At 42.3% G+C, this 21582-nt stretch overlaps 2 long non-coding RNA genes across 2 annotated transcripts in view; both read right to left on the bottom strand.

The window, feature by feature from the left end:
- LOC127478323 (uncharacterized) overlaps positions 1-21582 on the bottom strand; it is a 72581-nt gene that overhangs the window by 30284 nt on the left and 20715 nt on the right. The gene's annotated exons all lie outside the window — the stretch shown is intronic.
- LOC127478329 (uncharacterized) lies at positions 1247-5683 on the bottom strand. Its single transcript, XR_007907189.1, has 3 exons — positions 5579-5683; positions 3659-3965; positions 1247-1592 (listed from the first exon to the last, which is right to left on the bottom strand). It is a non-coding gene; the product is annotated as an uncharacterized LOC127478329 (long non-coding RNA).

Here is a 21582-nt window from a genome sequence, read left to right as displayed (position 1 = left end):
CTGTTGCTATAGCACTGTCCTAAATTCCAACCTGTACTTCGCTGCCCAAAAGCAATAAGTATTATGTATATATTGTCTGTTACAGGTCAAACCTTGACCTGAAAATCAGGTCTCCTCAGGACTACTATAGAAGTCTTTTATACACAGCCCTCTTAGGAGCAATCCCACACAGCTACCTGCCAAAGCATGTTTGTCAGGGATTCACTCAGCACATCCACACCCAAATTCCCACCTTTGTTTTCGTTCAAGCCTCACATAAAATCTGATAAAAAAAAGTGTTAAGTCTTCCAGTGTTAGGTCCAGAAAATGAACTGCTGGAAGCAGAGCATGTGCAGATGCCAGGGTCTGCTTGCTGGGCATGAACTGAGGTTCAGGAACAGAACAGAGACAAAGGTGATGAGACACTCAAAGAAGAAAAATAAAGAAAGCTCATGCAGGCTACCTCCAGCATAATATATGTGCATTATTAGACTAGATGCAGCTGAACCTGTCACCAAACTACTATCTCATACTAGGTCAGAAATTATGTCATTCAAACTTCAATACCTCCCAGATTGTCAGTTGTCACACATTTCTAATGGTTTTCCTCTTGGCTACATAAACATCCACTTCCCATCTATCACAAAGTATGATCTAAGATACATATAAGCAGGTCCCAAAGGGGTGACACAACATGGTGGTTCACACATTTTAGCACAGGGCTTAGAGGAGAGAAATGAAGCTCTTATCATTTCCTCTTTAGCTGTGTTTCAGGCCACCATTTCTTATTTTACATTTGGGGTGCAGAAAGAATTGATCTATTGTCCTACATGTGTTGCCAGTCTTCTGCAGCTAATCTGAGGAGATAACTGTGAAAGTGCTGCAGGCAGACTAAATCTCTTGATGACAAGGAACCTCTACATGTTTCATTAGCAACATTACATTGACATATCTAAGGATCAGTCATGTTATGCAGCATGCAGTGGCTGACTTGCAAACCAAGATTGTGCTGCCTGTGTGTCTCTATAAGTTCGCTCTTGCATTTGGGTAACAAGTAGGCCATTGTATTTGCTGCTTTGAAAGGGCTCACCTGCTGGAATTTCAGACTTCTTCTGAAGTGCTCCACAGAACTGGCTTCAGGTATTTCTTTCAACCAAAAAGAATCTGCAGCGGTCAGATTCTTTCAGCAAACCTCCAAAGCTACCCCATACACCAATGCTTTATGTAAGTCATGAACAATGTGCTGCAAGCACAAAGATGGCTTTTAGTCACCAAAGACTATGCTGACAGCACTGTGTTCTGAGGCGTAGCTTCTCCTTCCTGCGCAACTGTCCCGTTCATCCGCACAACAGAAACACGTGGCCAGTCACTGTTCTGCTACTCGCGACAGTCTCACAAGGTAGGATCATAGATCAGATGTATTGTACTGTTATTGTTCCTGTCTGTATTTGTATTTGTTATGGACTATAAACCCTGATGATCCCATGAAGGGCTGTGACCATGAATCCCAATTGGCTGAGCAGTGCTATTTCATGGAGGGGCGAGTCCAGCGGTAATGAATTCAGTCAACATAATGATTTCAGTTTCACCGCACTGCTCCGCTTCCTGGGAACCTGCAGAAGATGAGTGACTGTGTCACAGTCATAAATTCAGACACATACAATGCTAAAATTTCTTACAGAGCTTTAAGTCCCCGTGAAATGTCAGACTAATAAATATGATGATTGTATTTGCTATTTGGCAAAAATATTAATTAACCTGGAAAAGTTAATAAAAATATATTCCTCAAAATTATGCAACAGAAAAATGGTTTTTTTTCTCATTCATGGTTATATGAATGCAAAATGCCATGGATTCTTCATCTTTAATACCTAAGGGATTTTCAAGCATATTGCTTCCATAAAACTTGGTTCATCAGTACAGTACACAGCCCAGATATGCATATTTAATTACTCTGAAAGTAATTTACTTGTACAGATGGTGGTATTAGAAGGTCTTACTTCAATTTAAATTACTTCTATTTGAAAAATAATGTTATTTTGCTATGAATCTTGAGTGAAGAATTCACTCTTATTACAGACGAATAATACTTGACAATTGTAATTAATCTGTGACTAATCTAATACTTCCTGGATAAACATTTTCTTTCCCATTTTACAAATCAAAGCATCCTCTTTCCAGGAGGCTGATCCAGTAGCATTTCATATCCAAACCTGTTTACTGGAAGGGACCACAGCATGCTTTTGGGGCACACGAATAAAAAGCCACAGAAGAGTTTGTTGAACGCTCCCGAGGCTTCCCAAGGCAAAGAGATGTTTCAAAATTTTTTGCATCTTTCTGTAAAATTAAGCAGGGATTAAAGCAAAAGGGTGCATTTCAGGAAAGTACCTACCAGGCACGAGATCTCAGGAAAATAGTGACTTGGTGTGAATATTGGGAGTTTGGGAGAATCTTTAATGGGAAAGGATCCAAAATATCCTGGGCAGCAAGCTCCCTCAGCAGCACAGGTAGCAGAGCCATGTGGAATACCCACCCCATCGCTGCTGTGGTCCCCTGCCTGCAACACCCAAATAACAGCAATTCCAAGGAGCAAGCATGTGGCAGAGGTAGGGAAAGCTAGCAGCATATTGCATTAAGTCTTACACACTTCCTGGGAAAACACATCTGCTTCTCAAGTGAGATTGTTTTCTTGTACAGCACTCTAAAAGGTCTACATGTGTTTGTTAGACTTCCTTCAGTGAATGTCCATCTTTATTAAAGCAATGGCTATCTCGAAGGGGGCTGACGTGGTTGCTATGGTAAGCATTCATGTTTTATTGAAGACTAAATGGCCACAACCCACATAAAGGGCTCCCGAGTGGCCCTAAAATGTGCTCTGCCTTCCCTTTCCACCACCTTTCTCCTCAGGACAAAACAGTTTTTTGATAGCTGATCTGATTTTGAGAGCCTACCCAGAATAAGGCACTTTGTCCCCTCTATCTATGTAACTTTAACCTTGTAGTCTGGATTTAATGCAACAAACCCTGTGGAACTGATTCAGAGAGCTGGAAAGCACCTGAATTTCCCACAGAGTTTTTGGAGGAATTGGAGATGATGGGTGAGCTGAGCCGCTGTAAGACTGCTAGAATTACATGCCTTTGTCACATTAAAACTGGGGGACAGGGGGCAGGGAGGAAATATTGCACTGGCTGGACCAGCAATGCTGCACAGCCCAAGCTGATCATACAGCCTGGAGTGCAAATGTTTAACCCGGGCAAGGCAACCTGGGTGCTGGAGGAAAGAAAAGGAACAGGACACATCACCCCACAAGCAAATCTGCTCCTGCTATAGCAAAGGGGCTATGTGTCTGGCATTCAATTTACAGATTGATTTTATTTTTTTTATCCTAATTAAGAAAAAACTTTACCTCCTTTGTCTTGCATATATTTACACAGAATTTTCAATAGCACCTTTTTCCAGGAAATCTAAGCACATTTGCTTTCACTGAGTATCAAAAGGATAGCAGTAATATTCACATTATCCAATCCACTGCTTCAGTCTCTGGGTGCCAGAATTGCACCAAGCAGTGCCTGCAGATACATCTTGCACTGTTGTGCAAGGAATGCTTGGAACAGGGCAGTGTTCCTGGGCTTCTTATTCCTAACATTTCACCCATGCTTTTCTCAAAGGCATTTCTCACCAACTGTTATGTCTCTTGAAGGGAATGTCATCCTTACATGTCTTCTTCATATCCAAAGTGACCGCACAGGTTCTTCAACACGACTACCATCCCATTCCTCCAAACACACGGGCACACTGGTTTTAACCCTTCAAAGACCCATGACAGCCACGTGCAAAAGCCAGAGGTCCAGCATCGGATCAAAGTGTGCCTGCCCAGGCACAGGTGCCGGGTTAGCAGCTGGTGGTGAACAAGCTGGGGAAGGCAAGGATGGCCCGTGTCTGTAGCCAGAGGGTAGGTGGGGAGGCTGATGTTGTAAGTAACAGTCCTGTAGAAGTATAGGAATGAGGGAAGGTGAGTCAGGAATCTGGAGAAGAGGGGGAGTTAATAGATGAAAACCATAGGATGGCTGTGGCTGAGCTGCTCTCAATTACGATATTTCTCTTTTTAAGTATACCCTTTTAAAGCATGGGAATTCAAGGCTCCAGTTTGTATTTTATAACACAGAGCCAAAAGCCCAAAACAGAAGAAGCATCTTAACAGTTCTGTCCCTTATTTTCATACAAATTCACACACATGAACTCATATGCATATAAAGTCAGCCTCAAACACAAGATCCATGGTAAGTTTTTCAACAAAATAATCCTTTAGACACTGATAAATCAAGCAACAACAACACAGGGATATCATAGCATCGCTAAAAATGTCACCACAGTTAACAAGCCTGCTTGCTTCAACAAAAAATATTGGTGAATAATTATCCGTCAGTTAGCACGTTAAGAAAAACATGAGTGGTGCTCCTTGCCCAAAAATGATGGGAGTGGAAACATTGTTTTCTTGCCAGGTTATTTTCATTTCAGGAAGAGAAATAACCAGGAGAAACATGGAGAGAAGACTGAATAACAAGAAGCAATATGAGGGAAAGAAATCCTTCATAATTATGCCAGTGCCTCTGCCTTTCTCACGATCAGATTCCTCTCCTGTACCACACTGCGCCAAACCACTCACATGCAGGGCATCCGCCAGATGAATCAACACAGTGGCACACGGATTCAAGCGTACATCAGAGGCACAGAGGAGGTGTTTGATATTGTATTTATGAACAAATCGGAGACAAGAGCTTGGTGGGAGGCTTTTTTGGTGGAGGAGAAGTAAGGGAAATAAGATTGTATGCCAGCTTGAGAGAAAAAACATCTCATTATCTTTTTAAAATTTATATTAACCACAGACTCTGTTCAGCTTCATTCTCCAAGTGATAAATTAAAACAGCACACAAACAATCTGTAGATTTGTTTCTTTATCCATCACATGGAAAATACAGTATGAAAGACTGCCTGCACTATTCCAGGCTCCTACATCCATCATAATGCTACACACAGGGGTAGAGGGGCTGAACTGGGGCACAGTGTGCTGCCTGCAGCACACAAAGGTAGCCCCAGGTGCCAGCAGCCAAGCACAGCCAAGTACCATCATCCCAGCCAAGTACAAAACTCCTCCCTAGCATAGGAAAAACTCCATTTTGGGCAATCTCACCATAGTAATTCCTTATTTTACTTTGCTAAAGCAAAACCAACTGATTTTGTTCACAGGCCACCAGGTGTGACCACAAGCCATCACAACCTCACAGCTGCCTGGCAATTTCCCTGAAACCAGCCCACGAACACTTTACTTTCATTCAAAACCACTGCTGATGAAACACAAAACTTTTTTTCAAACAGCTCTTAAGTTCTCCCACCAATAAACATCTATTCAATAGGTGGTAACAGAGAAAGGACCTCTCAAAAGCTGACAAAAATAGAGAGCTCAAAGTCTCAAGTCCTAGGCCCAATAATATAATTCATCCATTGAATGTTCAGCCTCTTCTTACAAAACTTATTAGCATAATCGTGTTCGACTGGTGAAAAGAGGATGTCATGCCAAAAACTTCATCATGTCCCTTACCTTTCAAGAAGCAGAACTAATCCCCACTCATAGACAGGGCCTTGTATCCAGCTTGCTCCTGTCTGTAAAGTCTCCCCTGTACAACCTTTTTTTCTTCTTTTATTTTTTTCTTCTCTAAAATAGGAAAACCAGATATGACAACCATTAATCAAGCAAGTAATAAACTTAATGTCAGCTGAGGGAGAAGATAGAAGCTGAGGAGAGGCAGACAAGACACTCCAACATATCTCTTTCTGCAACTGAACGGTATCTCATACAAGATCCTCACAAAGAATGAAAATCGTCATGTTTCAAGTATTTTATTGGTAAAAGAGTTGGTCAGTACGTCATCAGGCACATAAAATATTAATATTTGCATATATACTGATGTGCATATTAGTGTCGTGGAAAACTCTCTCAGTGACCCAAGTAAAGGCTGACCTACGGCTTTAGAGGTTGTCCGTGTGATTTCAGGGGATGTTAAGGCCTGGGTGGAGTTAAATATGGACAATGAAATAGAACTGACTTCCAGTATCAGACCATCAGTTGAGTGGGACACATCCTTTAGAAAGCCACAAAGTTTTGGTAGTTATTCCATAAGTCTCAACAGAAATCTTTTCCAGTGCCTAATTACCTCCACTCTCAAAAATGTGCAATGTACTCAAGTTGTAATTTTCCTGGCTTTAACCTCAATTATTTGAGGAGTTTTATATGTATTTCTGATACATCCTCAGCCATGTTACAAGTCTTCAGGTAGTGGGAATCTTCACTATACCTAGCTTCACTATTCCTTGCTGCTAGTTTTTTATTATAGACTCAAGTATGTTCTATCTAGCCTCCTCAGAGGAAAAAAATGCCTTTTTTTTAATTAAAAAACCCACTCAAACTCCAACACTTTCAGTGATATGAAAATGAATCATTAGATTAAAGATTTTTTTTTTCCCTTTGTGTTGCTTGAACGTGTAAAAGTGCTTACAGCAAGAGAGGGATACAAATTTCAGGGGGAGGGAATGAATGCGTGGCTCAGAGAATGGGTATGTGTGGGTATGTGTGTACCAGGGGGTCACCTGCGGGTGTATTTGCCTTGTCTGAGCACATAATATCATAGTACTATGGGCAAACTGTACAAGCCCTGTGTATTCCCCTAAGCAAACTTTGAAAACTTAAAACGCAGTAAATTATGGGTTTCGCAAAAACTGAAAATAATCAGTTAATCGTAACTGAGATTGATTTTATATTTGAACTGAGTGCTCTATCCCAACCCAAATTTTTACTAAAATCAATCACCTGATGTTTCTTAGATTATCTGTATTACAGATGCCAGTATGAGAAATTAGCTATTATTATTATCATCTTATAAATATATAAATTAAATCATGAATTGTACATAGCTCTATATATAACATGTCCCTGTGACACTCACTATTTTTCTTGTACAAAATGTCTGTAAAGTGCCTGGCCTGAGACTGCTTTAGCTGGCTAAAAAATAATCAGTTGCAGAAAGCTCAAACTTCTGTCAACTGTATGAAATCAGAAGGCATAAGGCCATGCCCCTCAGTATTTTGATTACATGGATCAGGAAAACAAATTTCAAGAATTAACAGTGCAAATTTTTAAATATGCCAAAGCACAGTAATTCTAAATGCTGTTACAAGTTGAAACAAGGGAAAGGTGTTGCTTTCAGATTTGGAAATGCCTAACCTCTTTGTCAACACATTTGCAGTTTTGCAACATCCATTTCTAAATGAAATACCTTATGGAGGAAACCAAAAGGCAGAAAACTAAAGAAATAGGGGTCAAATTCCTTCTGTGAGATCTACCTTGTAAAATTATCCAGAATGTAATAATACCATGTTATTGACTTAAGCACAGTTCCCTGTGACATGCTGCAGCTGACCTGTAATTTTTATCCTACATGTTGCCAGCACTATTAAAATGACACTTGTGAATGTAAATTAAGCTCACAAAGGGGACAGATTGTATGATTCTGGTTTCTCTCAGATGCCTGTAGGCTATCACAGGTTCCATATGTGAAGTAATTATGTTCACTGAAGGAAAGAATAAATGCTGTCAAATTGTGTACTGAGAGAGAAAGCAGCTATTATATTGCAGTAGTCACTGGAGCATTGCCTTAGAAAGTGAAAAGATGTATAAGAAAATAATAAAAAAGAAAAACTGGGGCAGAGCTATATTAAATATAACCTTTAAATGAGTATCTGCTTTTGAATATATATTACATAAAGTTAATATTTCACAAATAAAAGCATTTCACCTTTTTAATCATGTTTTCTTTCTAACATCTAGAGGGCATAGGACAGAATATTTATCAGAGGGGTAAAGGACAGATGGAGCATCTTTCAGCTTTCTGTGTTTCCTCAGGAATAGGAGCCCTCCTTGGCCCCAGAGATGCTGTCCCCACTTCCTTCCCCACCACAAACCTCCTCCCACAGGAGCTGTGCAGTAGTCAGCCGTCCACCCCAGCAGGTGGAAGTGTCCCAGTCCTCAGCCCTGCCTTCCCACCCCATCCATCCTTTATGGCCAGGTCCAAACCTACACCTTCTGCAAGCCCTGAGCAAGGGCATTAAGGCTGGGCAAGGGCACTGCTGAAGACACCCTCCCCTGGCTGCACCAGGCTGCAGCAGTGTTGCAGAAGATAAGGCTTCAATCATGGAAGCCCTTATAGCTGCTAAAAGGAAAGGGAACACTTCCATCATCTCCACAGCTGCAGTGCAGTCCTGCTCTCCTGTGCCTGGAGGAGGTGAGCCTATATTTAGACCAGCGAGGTCTTCAGTGAACAAGAGGGGAGAGAACACTAAGCTGGGAAAGTGGCACTTTTAAAATCTTTCACTTAGAGGGAGCCAAGGACATCAGAAGCAAGGAAATAAAAGTTCTGAGTCTATGTGCTTGTGTGGGTTTGGATTTTCATCCACAAAAGAAACAAGGAAAGAAAGGAAGTTAGGACGCTTTGGAAACAGCCCTGGAAAACACAAACAGGAAGGCTCATTTTTTGACAAGAGGGTAACTATATATATAGAGCTCATGAAGGAGCCTACAGCACTAAAAACAGAAGGCTGAATGCTTCTGTATGTTTTCATGGTTTACTAGAATAGCATCACCGGGCTTGGCACTCTGGAGCTTCCCATGACGATGGAAAGGGGAGATTTCTGCAGTGTCCCACTAGTGTTAGTTCTGGATCTCTGCAGCCTCAAGCCTAATGGGTTGCAAAAAACAGCCAAGAGCAAACAACTTCCCAACACAGCTGCCCTCCACCCTCTCCAGCCACCTGTGCTGTTGTTACCTGCACACCTGCTGCTAACCTGACTACCTTAATAGCAGTATGTGCTTAGGCCAGGAGAACCAGCTGCTGAGCTGTACTGAGGCAGAGAGCTGGTTGGAGATAGGGCACAACACAGTTATTAGCTACCCAAGCACTGAACCCCTTGTGTGGCCCAGATCACGGTCTGTCTGTGCTCTTCTGATATTCAAAAGCTATTATGCCCAGGAGACCAAACCTTTCAGACTGCTCCAAGATGTGAAGGCAGATCTTGGGGAACCAAGGCACCTCCTGAAGCAGAGGCAATGCCTGGAAACTCTCAAGCCCTCCTCCCTACCCCAAAACCATGACCTGCTGCTGGACAACACTGTATGGAAGCAGTCATAATAGGTCTATGCAGGGTCCTTTTCCAAGTGGGTGATTTTCCTGACTGGCACCATCAGGTAATTAAGTCACATCCAAGGATGTGTCTTGATTCTGGACAAACACAGTTTATAGGCAAAGAAAGTGCTGTTCTGCCTTGACCAACACCTCTCCCTGGAGTCCATGGGTAGGGGATCACTATCCACGAAATCCTCATGTTCACATTAGCAGTTACCAGAGATTATTACTGGAGCTGGTATACCTCATGAAAGCCATAACTTGTAGCAAATCATTCCGTTTGCATAAGATCACGTCTGCTTTTGTGAAAATAGAAACCATGACTTATTTTTTGAGGTTTCTTAGGATAAAAAAATCTGACAGTTAGCTTTTGCAATCTCTCCATAGAAGCCATTTTACAAACAGCACACTGCATTTAGTAGATCATTCAGCACTGCACTGTTTCTGGGCACAGAGGATACATCTCCACTACTGAAGGAAAGGATCCCAAGGCTGCCCCCAGCACTGGCTCCATCAGACACAGCAACACAGCACAGTTCACATCTCTTTACCTAAATTCTCTCTAAATGGTGAAATAGGAGGGTTACGCCTGAGTTGCCCATCAGGAACAGGGCCTGGCACATACTGTCCCTGCTCATCTTCCAGGTGCCCAGGAGCAGGGTAACAGCCTGCTACAGCCCTGCTCTATGTTCACCTTGACTGAAAGGGTTCCCAAATAACTATGGTTTCTCTACACTCGCCACCTCCGTTTCACTCCCTGGCCAGCCACCTCATGCATGCTAACACCCTTCTCAACAGCACCAGGCCCTGGCAGCAAATTCCCCTCAGGGATCCTCAGCAAAACCAACTAATTGCCTCTTTTTTCAAGGCTGGCTTAGTAATGAAAGGGCTATGAGCGCAGCCCAGCACAGTGTCCAGATGCAGACACAAATGCAGAGCAAACTCTTCCATCCCATGCACCAGACCTCCCTTACAGCTCACACTGGCTTCTGCAGGCTTCAAAAGCTGCTCTGTAATTGCTATTCCTTTCCATGTATTCACACTTGTGATTAGGTGGCTAAAAGACAAGGGGAAACCTACTGAAGCAGAGCACAATTTGAGCACTGGTAGAAGGCTGTGGGGACAAGTCCTCCTTCAGGCCCCACAGCCATGCCCCCATGGCTGTCACCCCACAGTGTGCAGGGGCACAGAGCCCTCACCTTGCCAGCCCTGTGCTGGCAGCCTGCAGCACATCCCCACATATATCCCCCCAGCCCTGGGGAGGCGTGCACCCTGTGAGAGAGTCCTTTCCAGGCGAGTTCTCTGAGTAGAGGGTGCCTGTGAGTAAATGAATCATCGCATTGTGCAGACTATTAATACCAATTGGTCACGGTTGGGTGGGCAGTGCGATGGGCAGACAGACAGACAGCCTGCTTCCAATTAAACACAGTAGCAGTCATACAACATGCTACTGCAACTTCTTAAAAAAAAAAAAATTGAAATCAACTACCATTTCCTAAGCAGCTGAAAACTATTAAACAACTGTTTGCAGGATAGCTCATGTCATACGTGGGAGGCTGAAATGTAATGTAGAAATGAGAGGGTTTTTTCTAGTTGGCAGCATTGACAGCAACTATAATGTATGACTCTTTCAGATGCAGCGTGGCAGAAGCAGAGTGAGGATCATCCAGTGCTATTCACTAGAGAAATTGTTACACATAAAGAGAAGACAGAATCAAAGATCTCAGGATCATGGCAGAAAGGTGAGACAGAGGAAAAGAAGGAAAGATGTGGTTTGCTTTTGCAGTTTTAATAAGGATTTGTAGGGTAATGTTGTGTAAAGGTAATACAGCTGGATCTTTAATAATAATAACTAGAACCAACTCTCCATGTTAAGTGACCTTTAAATATTATTGTCCCTTTCAGTTTACCAAAAAGACATTTACTTCATGAAAGATGTTATTCAACTCTGTTTAAAGATCCCATAGGCTAAAATATGCTAAACTGACATTTAGAATTATCTCATAACATTTTTTTTATGATAACTCATATTCTTCCCATATGACTTGAATGTGAGGGGGTTTTTCTGGGTTTTTTTCAAGTATTTTGAAACCATTTCAAATAATAGGCAGATATTGCCTGAACATCCAGGCTATCTGTAACGATATTAGGACCTTTCTCAATAGCTGAGTAATTACTTCCTTATTACACTCAAGGCAAGTTGAAATCACATGCCCTGCTCAAGATTTCAACCTGCATCGCACAAGCAAAGGAAGCATTTAGAGTGACATTCTAGATACCTAACTGTGTTTTTATAATAATCAGAGCATATGTGGTATATTGCCTTAATAATCTGTGAAATCAAGACAACTGGGAGCACCAGAAAAAAAAATGTGCTGTGTTAAGGGGCGAAAAGCAGTGGAACTCGAGTAAAGGTAGACATGATGATTCTGCCTATAGTGCAATCATTTCCCAGGGCCCCTTTCAGACATGGCCATGCACAAGCAGGGGATTGCTTAGGGCAGCACTGTGTGTTGATGTGCTGGAGCCCCAGGGGATGGGTGTGTAGCCTTTTGCCCTGACACATCACTCCCTTCCCCAGCCCCCAGCAGACACAGCAGCTCAGCACTCCTCCCCTTCCAGCTCGTTGCAGAGGCACCCCCCAATTTCCCTACACTGGCAAGACAGCTCTAGCCTCCAGGTCTTCCCTCCCTTGCCAGATACTCTAAGCCCACCTCCAAATGTGTTGGGCATCACAAACCATGCTTGAGAAAACAAGAAACAAACATTTCTTATTCTTTCTTAGTTCTGTCCTCCAAAAGAGGGAGAAGTTCAAGTTCTGACACTCTTAAACTGGGCAGAAAGCAGGAGAAGTCACCCAGCAACAGCAAAGGTGCAAGCCATCCTTGATTTTTTTTAATTCTGCATTTTCTTATCCTGCAGCATTTTCCACTCCAGGGGCCTTCCTGCCCCAGGCTACTATGTTATAGCCCAACTAACTCAGCTCCTGGTGAGAGATGGGTCCCTTTCCCTGGGCATCCTTCAGCTCCAAGAGAAGGGAAAATCAGCAGATTGCCAAATGCACCAAGACCGTGGATAAGTAAAGACATGGTAAAGTAATGCATGGTAATAAACACCATCCAGCAATCTGCTTTGGCACTCCTAGTTATGGTATTTCATAATACAAGAAAAAGGAAACTGGTCATTTATGTGACAAAAGACTGTTAAATGATTTGAAGAAACACATACATACACAATCAGCAAAGAATTGAAGTGGAAGATACAAAGAAAATCAAACTCTTATGAGAATTTTAGTATTCCATGATTTTGCCAAAAAATGAAGAAACAAAGATAGAAGGGACAAATTATATAATAAGAGGAATAAGATTAATTTCATAAATAAAATCTGTAATATTTTCTAAAAAAAATGTTCTAGATAAAATGCTCATAGGATGTGTTTTGGTTCAAGTGGGCTTTAACCTCATGCACAATATTTTTAATATTATAATTTAAGAGAGACAAACCTAATTTTTACTTTGATATTATAGTTAATTTCAATTGAGCTACCAGCAAAGTATATGCAAAATCTAAGCATCTAAAATGCTGGAGATAATCATAGCATACCCAGCTCATGTAGAGCTCTACTGTGGAAACACATTATTTATCAGTTTTGCATCTTCCAATGAATTTTAAAAAAGTATTATCTCCTTTCTTATTCACCATTTGTTTAGTGAGTTTTGGTAAATTCTAGATCAGATATTATACATTTGACAACAGGAACAACTAATTATCTTAGAAATCCACACTGATAAGAAAACTGCACAGTAAATACATTATATCCAGGCAACAGCAGAAGGTAAGTTTGTATTTCATTTGCTGCGGATTGCACTAGTTGGTAAATGTTTTCTGGCAAGTGTCCTTCAAATTCCAAAAATAATGCATCCATTTTATGGCATTATCTCATTTTCTATTATATTTGTTTATATCTTCACAGTGAAACCATAATGTTATTAAGGGTATCATTATAATAGAAAATTGTATTCGCTTTTAAAACCCTGTTCTATTTTATGTGTATATAAATAGGAACATTATGATCATGCATGATTCCCATTTGTCCTTGCTATACTCTTGACACTCCTGTAAATGGAAGCAGAGCACCAAGCCCTTACCCAGGCTTAAAATACTGCCCCTTTGATTAGCTGCACGGAAATTGGTTTTGCTTTTATCATGCAAAATCTGACCCCGATGGTTACGTACTCAAAAAGGTACAAACACTGTGTTTCTCTTTACCTTTTACCACCAAGGTAGGTCTCTCTGCATCTGTATTTGTACAGTGTGGCAACTGCAAACCACCCAACATCTGGCAGAAGACTGGTTTTTGAGGGGTTTTAAGTGGCTAACAGCAGGGAGGTGTCTAATCCCAGGTGCACACTGGGGAAAAGCATGGCATGCTGTCACTCTCCATCAGGTTCCTGAAGGGATATGTGATACCCCAGGCTCTTTGAGGGTGCAACTTGTGCGATTATTTCCTAAAGTGCAATGCAACAACCTTCTGTGGGCACTGATGTGCCTCTCCAGGAACAGGAGGAGCCAATATTTCCACCTGTAAAGACAATCCAGCCTACAGAACTGTACTTCAGAACTCAAGAGGAGCCAGACAGGCTGAAGATGGTGCATGGAGCAAGCCAGGGCTGGGCAAGGGGAGCCAGACGTGGTGCAGTAAGAGGCATTACTGTGGGAGTATCTGCCCACCTAAAACTGGACTGGGATGCCCTATTCCTGTCAGTAGAGTGCCACGTCCCCTGGACACATGTGTGCAACACTGTGATGCTCCAACTACACCCTGACAGAGAGATAAGGCACCTAGGCATAACAAAAAAAATCAAAAATTGTAAGCAAGGTGTTGCATTAATGAAAGTAATTAACATTGTGATTGCTTAGAAATCAGACAAGCTCAGATGATTTCATGTCACCTGATGACAAATTAAAAGCGGTGAATTTGAGAGCAATTCTTTATTTTCCCCAGATAAGATGCAATTTAATTTCAGCATCTTGAAATGTTTTACAGAGTGCAGTTGTGTCTCCTCCTTGCTGACACAACGCCCTGTAGTTTAGGGAACACTAGGGCATGTGATTACAGGGCAGATCCCAGTCAGATACAACATGTAATTAGGGCTGATGTATGGTGCTAGGCTCTGAGAAAACCCAGAAGAGTCTGGTCTAAAAAGTTCTCTGAATTGGGGTAATTACAATATTAATCACAATCCATTGAACTAAAGTGGAATTAAATACAAATTTTCTGTTTATATAGTAAACACTGAATGACAGTAAGTTAGAAACAGCATTTTGGTCTGGTTTAACTGCCTAACATCTGGAGAACATTATTCAGAGTCATCAGCCATTTGGCCAGTGCCCAATATGGAAGCAGTTTCACCCTCTTTTCTCTAAACATCAGCACAGCCTCATCAAAACACATGTATTTCTCTTTTCTCTTCTCGAAATGTTCCCTTAAGTAGTTTCAAATATTGTAGAATTTAGATGGGATAAGCCACTTGTTTCTGTTTAGAAAGCAAACAAAATTGAATCAAAATAAGAGGGCCATTTTAAACATTTAATTTAAGCAATGATTGTGCTGCTTATGAGAGTTCGTGTAAAGGCAGTTGTTCCAGCTATTTAAACAATATGATTACATGGCATTTCACAGGATAAAAGAGATAGATTACTAGAAAGTTGAAAACTGTGTGCCCTTGTTCTATATAAATATGTACACACAACCTACCACTGGTTACTACCAAATTTATATGAAGTATAATTTGGTCTTTATTACAGTTGCTGTGCTTGAAAAGAACCTCTTTACTTATGAAGAATCCTTTTTTTTTTCCTATAGTAATGAAAAAACACAGTTGTCAGCATAATATCCTGACATTCAGGATGCCAGCCTGTCTCTACTGGAGTCAGATGTGAAAATAAATAGATATTAAACTGTCAGTCAATGAAATTACAAAGTCAAGAGCAGCTCTAGCTGCGATCCTGTGTGTTCTGTTTGATGGACACAGGTGTTTAAGTGTTATGAAATCCAGCAGAGTCTCAGAGTGAATAATGCACCTTCCAGCAGTTCTGCTTTAGCCAAAAGAGCTGCAGTGAGCTCCCCTCTCACCCTGAAGCCCCCAAGCAGTCAGTGTGCCCTAAGAAAGGGAACAGAAAGGCCTTCCAGGTTTATCAGAGCTAAAACCCAAGAAGTCTTACAGCCTGTGTTATGGCATACATTGAGGAATCAAAGCTACACTTCTCTGAAACTGTGAAGGTTAGTCCCACTGGCTTTGCATACAAATCTAAGGCAGATGCCCAAAATCCACATAATTTATTTTTTATTCATAAGGCACTTAAAGTCAATCATCTGTCACTAATAAACATTAACACTATTAAAAATTAATGATCATCCTACAGCATGCCGAGATAGATTCTTCTTTCTGTTTGATGAGTATTGGAGCAAAGTACATTGCTTTCATTTACTGACTCTGAAAGTGTTTATGCTTTGTATAATGCTGCTACTTCAGCTGCTCCTCTGAACATCAGTGACCCCCTTCTCTTGGAATGCCAAGAAATGATCAGTCTCGTGAGAAAAAGCTTGAAAGGATGGGTTTAGCTACAAATATGTATCTGCAGAGAAGAAAAATAAACCATAGATTCAAGGTTATCACACAGCACAAGCCTTTGTGATTACAGGGCTTTTTGCCTCCCTTTCCACTCTCTGCTAAACTGTAAGATGTCTGTGATGGGGGACATGTGTTCCCCACTGTACAGGAGAGTCCTGGACTCAGGTACCATACAACAAGTGGACAATGAGATTGGAAATAACAGCTCTGACAAGACTACCTGAGAGTCTCACAAGCTGAAACAAGAAAAGGCTTCCTGAAGAGCAACTAAAAAAGGTAACTTCACCAAAGGTCCGCACAGTGTCGCAGGGCACTTTCTTCTCTTAGTGGGTGGGAGGCAAAGCCCACTGCTAGAGATGAAGGAACAGCTTGCACCTTAACCCTCAAAAGGACATTCCCTCTAAAAGTAAAAATGATCCTAAACCCTTCATCTTTTGTGTTCACATTTTCAAATATAAATCTTGGGGAATACAGTTTCCCCATGCCTTTATGCATTTCTGTCTTGTAGAGGCAGAACTCATAACTCAGCACTGTTTCCTAACACATGCTCATCATGTTTTGTCCTGCTCCTTCTTTTAGCAATTACTTAATTGTGGGAGTGCTGTAAGTATATTATAATCACTTGATACACAGTCGATTCTGTTAAAATGCAGATAAACAAATCTAACTAACCCGGCATTAAAGACCAGTCTAATAGTAGAAGAGAGACAATATGATTATGCACATCAAATCAAAGTTTCTGTGAGTTATATCAAACCTTTAAAAACAAGCTAAACTTAAGGTCTCAGTACTAATGCTATAATAGGAACACTTGCCAAGACAGAAGACATATTAATCTCCCTCTTGCAATTTACAGTCTAATATTTCAGTGCCAAACCATTTTTCACAGAAAAATGATGACTGTTAAGAAATAGGAAGATCTGTGTAGAATTAAGTGACTGCAATCACCCTGTTTTCTTTCCTTACTAATGTTTCGCATGAAATAACTAATGAGGATTTGTAAAGAGGAGCTATCAGAGCAAGAAATGTACTGGCCGGTTGGAAAAGTATGATGGCACAGGACCATACTCCCTCTGCTGAGGATTGAGAAGGGTTCGTATCACATACGTACTACCTTCCTGTCAGCTATTGCCATTACGAATGAAACTTGAGGCCATTAGAAAAATGCTGTCATTCAAAACCTATTCTGCCTTTCGGAGTACAGGAAGTCAAGAAGAAGTGAGAACTCCCTGCAACGTCCTCAGCAAGACCCAAAGAAAACTCTTTCAGACACTGCAGAGCATCAGGGACCAGTTCAGTGCCTCGAACACCATTTTTACATTTGCACATCTCCCATCTTCTGCACAGCCACACAATGATGGGCAGCTCTGTGAGTCATGACTAGGGAACCAAGACCTGGTCCTGCAGTCACACACACCAATAAGCCCCATAGAACATGTAATTAAACAGTTTTGAACAGAATTAAGTTATACAACCTTCCAAATTTCAGGCTGAAGACTATTCAGAACAATACTTTTTAGTCATGCCATCTTGCCCTGCTGCCTGCTCTCCACTGCCAGTAGATTTCTTCCTAATTTGTCTAATTTTTATCTTAGAATTCATGCACTGACAAGCCAAGTTACACTTATAAAGACAGCTGGAATTATAGTCAAGAAAAAGATGCATTAAAGCATCATTATTCAGACTTAAAAATGCAACAAAACTGTTAACCAGCTTTCCTTATCAGGTGAACGTGTTTATTGCTAAGTTTTTGTGCCACAGTTACATTCAAACAAATGCTAGCTTAAAATAAAGCATTTATTTTTTTTAATCTACCTATGAGAAATGGAAAAAACACCTTGAAAGTAAGCTGCTTCATATCAAATACTTAACCTAAAAGCTTTACTATTAAAAATATTTGAATTTTAAGAATAATTTTGAGAAAACCTGTCAGCTAAACTACAGTGCCTAATTTTCCCTTCTTCAGTATAAACCACAGATTCATTGAATGTTTTGGGTTGGAAAGAATCTTAAAGGTCATTTGGTTCCAACCTCCCTGCCGTGGGCAGGGAACCTTCCACTAGACCAGGTTGCTCAGCCTGGCCTTGAACACTTCCAGAGTCAGGGCATATCCACAGCTTCTCTGGGCAACCTGTTCCAGTTTCTCACCACCCTCACAGTATAGACTTTCTTCCTAATATCTGATCTAAACCTAGCCTCTTTCAGTTTAAAGCAATTACCCCTTGTCCTATCATTACATGCCCATGTAAAATACCTTGCACCGACTTTCTGCAGTGTGTAAGTTTGGAATTTATTTTCATTTTTAATACAAAACCTGATGAGTTTTTACACTGTCCTGTGCAAGCCACATTTCTATAGATTTGTTGCAGTTGGCACAACATAGTCACACCACAGCCAGCAGACGTGTACATGGGGTGGTTCATGTTCCTGACTGCCCTTCTGGAGCAGCTCCCCAGACCACAGGGGCTGGGAACTGCAGGACTTCACGTGAAGCTGAACTGCATTTCAGGTGGGGCAATGGCAGGCTTTTGAAATTCCACCAGCAGAGGAGCTGAATGAGGAGAGGTGTCCATGGGACACAGTCTGAGAGGTTGTCCACAGGCACAGCACCTTCATTTCCCAACCTGCCCTCACTGTAGGGCATCAGCCCCCCAAGCTGGGTCTCTCTGCTGTCTTGTCTGTTGCCCTTTGTTTTCAGGTGAGTCACTCAGGTGTCTCCTTCTTCCCACCTGGAAAGACACAGACCCCTTTGCCTCACTAGACAAAGGCGAAGCAATGCTGCCCCCGAGGCCCATCTGGAGACTCATCAGAGGCCACGCAGATTATAGAGAGCCAAGGACTTCATGTGGGCCTCTGGCACAAGTGACACAGTGAGAAACCCAGATCATTACAGCAGGAGGGAATATGGGCCATGAGAAAGAGCGACGCTGCAGCACCAGTATTTATAAACACAACTAAGGTCTGCTGTCTCTCTCATATGATTGCTGGACTACAAACTACAGGCCATCTGCCCGCAGTCTATTATCGCAATCTGTGAACAATTAGAGACAGGATATTTCATTTTAGAAAATAGCAAAATTAACAAAAAAGGCACAGAAAAAAAGCCAGAAAACAACCAAAAAACAAGTAACAAAATGGTAGTCAACCACTGCACAGAGCCCCACTTGCCAGCCCTTGAACCCAGCAGCTCCCAGACCCACCACCACCACATCAGCTGCTTCATAGGGGATATGACTTCTGCTGCTGCTGCTGAGGCCACGGTGGGTGCCAGCAGCAGCTCTTCTGCAAATACTGCTCTACTGCCAACACTGCTCTCTGAGACCTGAGAGCACCATAACCCTGCCTGTGAAACCAGCTCACCAAGTGCAGGAGGCATGAGGGCAGACATAGTACACATGGCACTCTCAAAGGGAAATGTCCTCTTCCCAGCCAGCAGTTGAGCTTGCATCAGAACTGCCAGCCCTTCCTCAGGCTGTCGTCTCTGCCTGCACCATCACCATCCTCCAGCCCCCTCTCCCATGTTGGAGCTGCTGCTGGAAGAGGACCCTCTGCACTCCCGGCCAGCTGCGCCCTGCAGGGGCTGCACAGGGCTGCACAAGGCTGCAGTGGGAGGCAGAGTCTCCAGAGATATAGCACCAATGATGCGCTGGGCCCCAGCCAGAGAGGCAGTAGGGAAGGACATACCCTTACCACTGCTGGCCTTTGATCTGCGGTGCAGCTGCAGAGAAAGCTGGGTAGGTGGCAGCTGCTCCTTAGGTGGTTGGCTTGCTGTCACTGAGCAGGGACTGTCAACGTGATCAGCAGGAGATGGGGTTTGTGAGTGCGGACTGTTTCCTACTTCCAGACCACAGATGTAGTGAGTATCCCTCTCTTGGAGGAGCCTACTGAATTTCTGTGCAAAAAAATTCCTTCTGGAGTGATGCTTTTACCATGAGGCTGGGGAAAGGCTAGATCTTGGGATTTTGCGCTTTCCTCAGACTTGCTATCATCACATGGCCATCATCTTGTATCTGAGTTTCTACACCCACATCCCACCCTTTGATGCAGGACAGCTTGGATCCAGACAAGCAGGCACTCCTCCTTGGTATCCCTGTGATGTCCCTGTTGGTCAGGCAATGGCTGATTTCAGGAGAAGGCTGCCTGGAAATGCCATGCCCTTCCACTCTCTGATGGTCAGGTCCTACCTGATGACAGTCCTACACACTTCATGGCCCAAGGAGAACAGGAGGCAACCAACTGCTGCTCAGCACTGAGTAGTGCAAGGGTGAGATGAGAGACTGCCCCTTCTGCCATGGGATAACCCCAGTTCAGCTGGTGCTGTGCTTCTGGCTGGGGCTGGGGACCTGCACCTGTAGAGCCCTGGCACCGTTGGAGATCTGTTTTCCCCAGGGATCTATGTCATGCTCCAGGTAGGAGACTCCAAGGATGCCCCAACAGGCACCGACAGACAGGACAGGGTAGCTGTAGGGAGGCAGCGTGGGATGGCACCACTGGGCTGAGCCAGCACAGTCCAATGGAGAAGGCTTAAAGAGCAACAAAAACCACACACATGCAAAAACTCTGCATCAGTCTTCAGTGTAGTCTGAGTAATTACTGGTTTCTTACAAGAGGGAAATGGTAAAGAAAGTAAAAATCCAACTGCTTTAAAACAACAGACACTCTCAATTCATTTCTAATTTATGCATTCTTGTCATATGAAAGCCACTTGCTTAAGCTGCTTGTCTATCTATTTGTAGTCTATTCAGACACACAATGCTCAGTGGGGGTCTGTCTCCATGATTCATTGGCTCAGATTTCCTATAGAGTTTACACGATGTCTACTAAGCCCCATACAGTTTTGTATCCATTATAACCAGGGACAAGCAAGCAGGGCTCAGGAGGCTGAGCATCCATCTAAGAATAGCTTCCTGTCTTCCAGCTCTCTTCACAACAAATGAACAATGGTTACATTTTACCGGCTAGCACTGCATGGTGAGGGGAAATTAGAGGAACTTGTCTGAGTTAAATAAGGGAAGAAGCATTTAGAGTGAAGCTCCTTAAATGAGCAGGTCAATAACTAGTTTACTGAGACCAAGGCACATAGCTAATGAGAGAATAAAGAATTATTCTTGTCAAGAGAGAAAAAGATGCTGCCCTGGTTTTGTGCTAAATAATTACATTCATTATGTTTAGGACAGTCTTGAAAGTGGTCTTCTGTACTAGTAAATTCATTAGCAAAGCTAATAGGCAAACTACTATTGGGGCAAATCTAAACAATTGCAATAGGATGGATGGCAAAGATGGGGAAAGGTAGTATGAGAGCTAAGAGCCAAAGTTAGCTTTAACTGTAATTGAATTTATCTTCTCATCAACTTTAAGGCCTCCTTCTGGGCTTGAAACAAGGAGAGGAAAAGGTGTTGAAATGAAAGGATATTCACTTGATTCGATTTGTTGCTAGCTTTTCCAGCTTACCAAGCTTTCTAAACTGACCTCTTGACACATGACCACAATTATAAATCCAACAAAAATTAAAACATTAGCTAAATTGGCTCAATGTTTCCAAGTGACAAGAGACCTCAAATGTGTCAGGAAACCATCTCCCCAGCCAAAACACTGTAAAAGTAACCAGGTTTTGAATTTACCAAGAAGTTCATGAAACTTGGCTGGGCAGCAGAAAGGTGGGCTCTTCTTCTTTAATCATGCCCTGCCTAGACTGTGATCATAGGAGCTTCATAGGTACAAATGCAGCCCTTTGA

Source organism: Manacus candei, unplaced genomic scaffold, assembly GCF_025592945.1.
Source record: "Manacus candei isolate 608988 ecotype Guabito, Panama unplaced genomic scaffold, ASM2559294v1 h1tg000005l, whole genome shotgun sequence".
In the NCBI taxonomy this organism is placed as follows: domain Eukaryota; kingdom Metazoa; phylum Chordata; class Aves; order Passeriformes; family Pipridae; genus Manacus; species Manacus candei.
The sequence above is the reverse complement of the archived record's forward strand: the minus strand, read 5'-3'. Positions and strand labels throughout refer to the sequence as shown.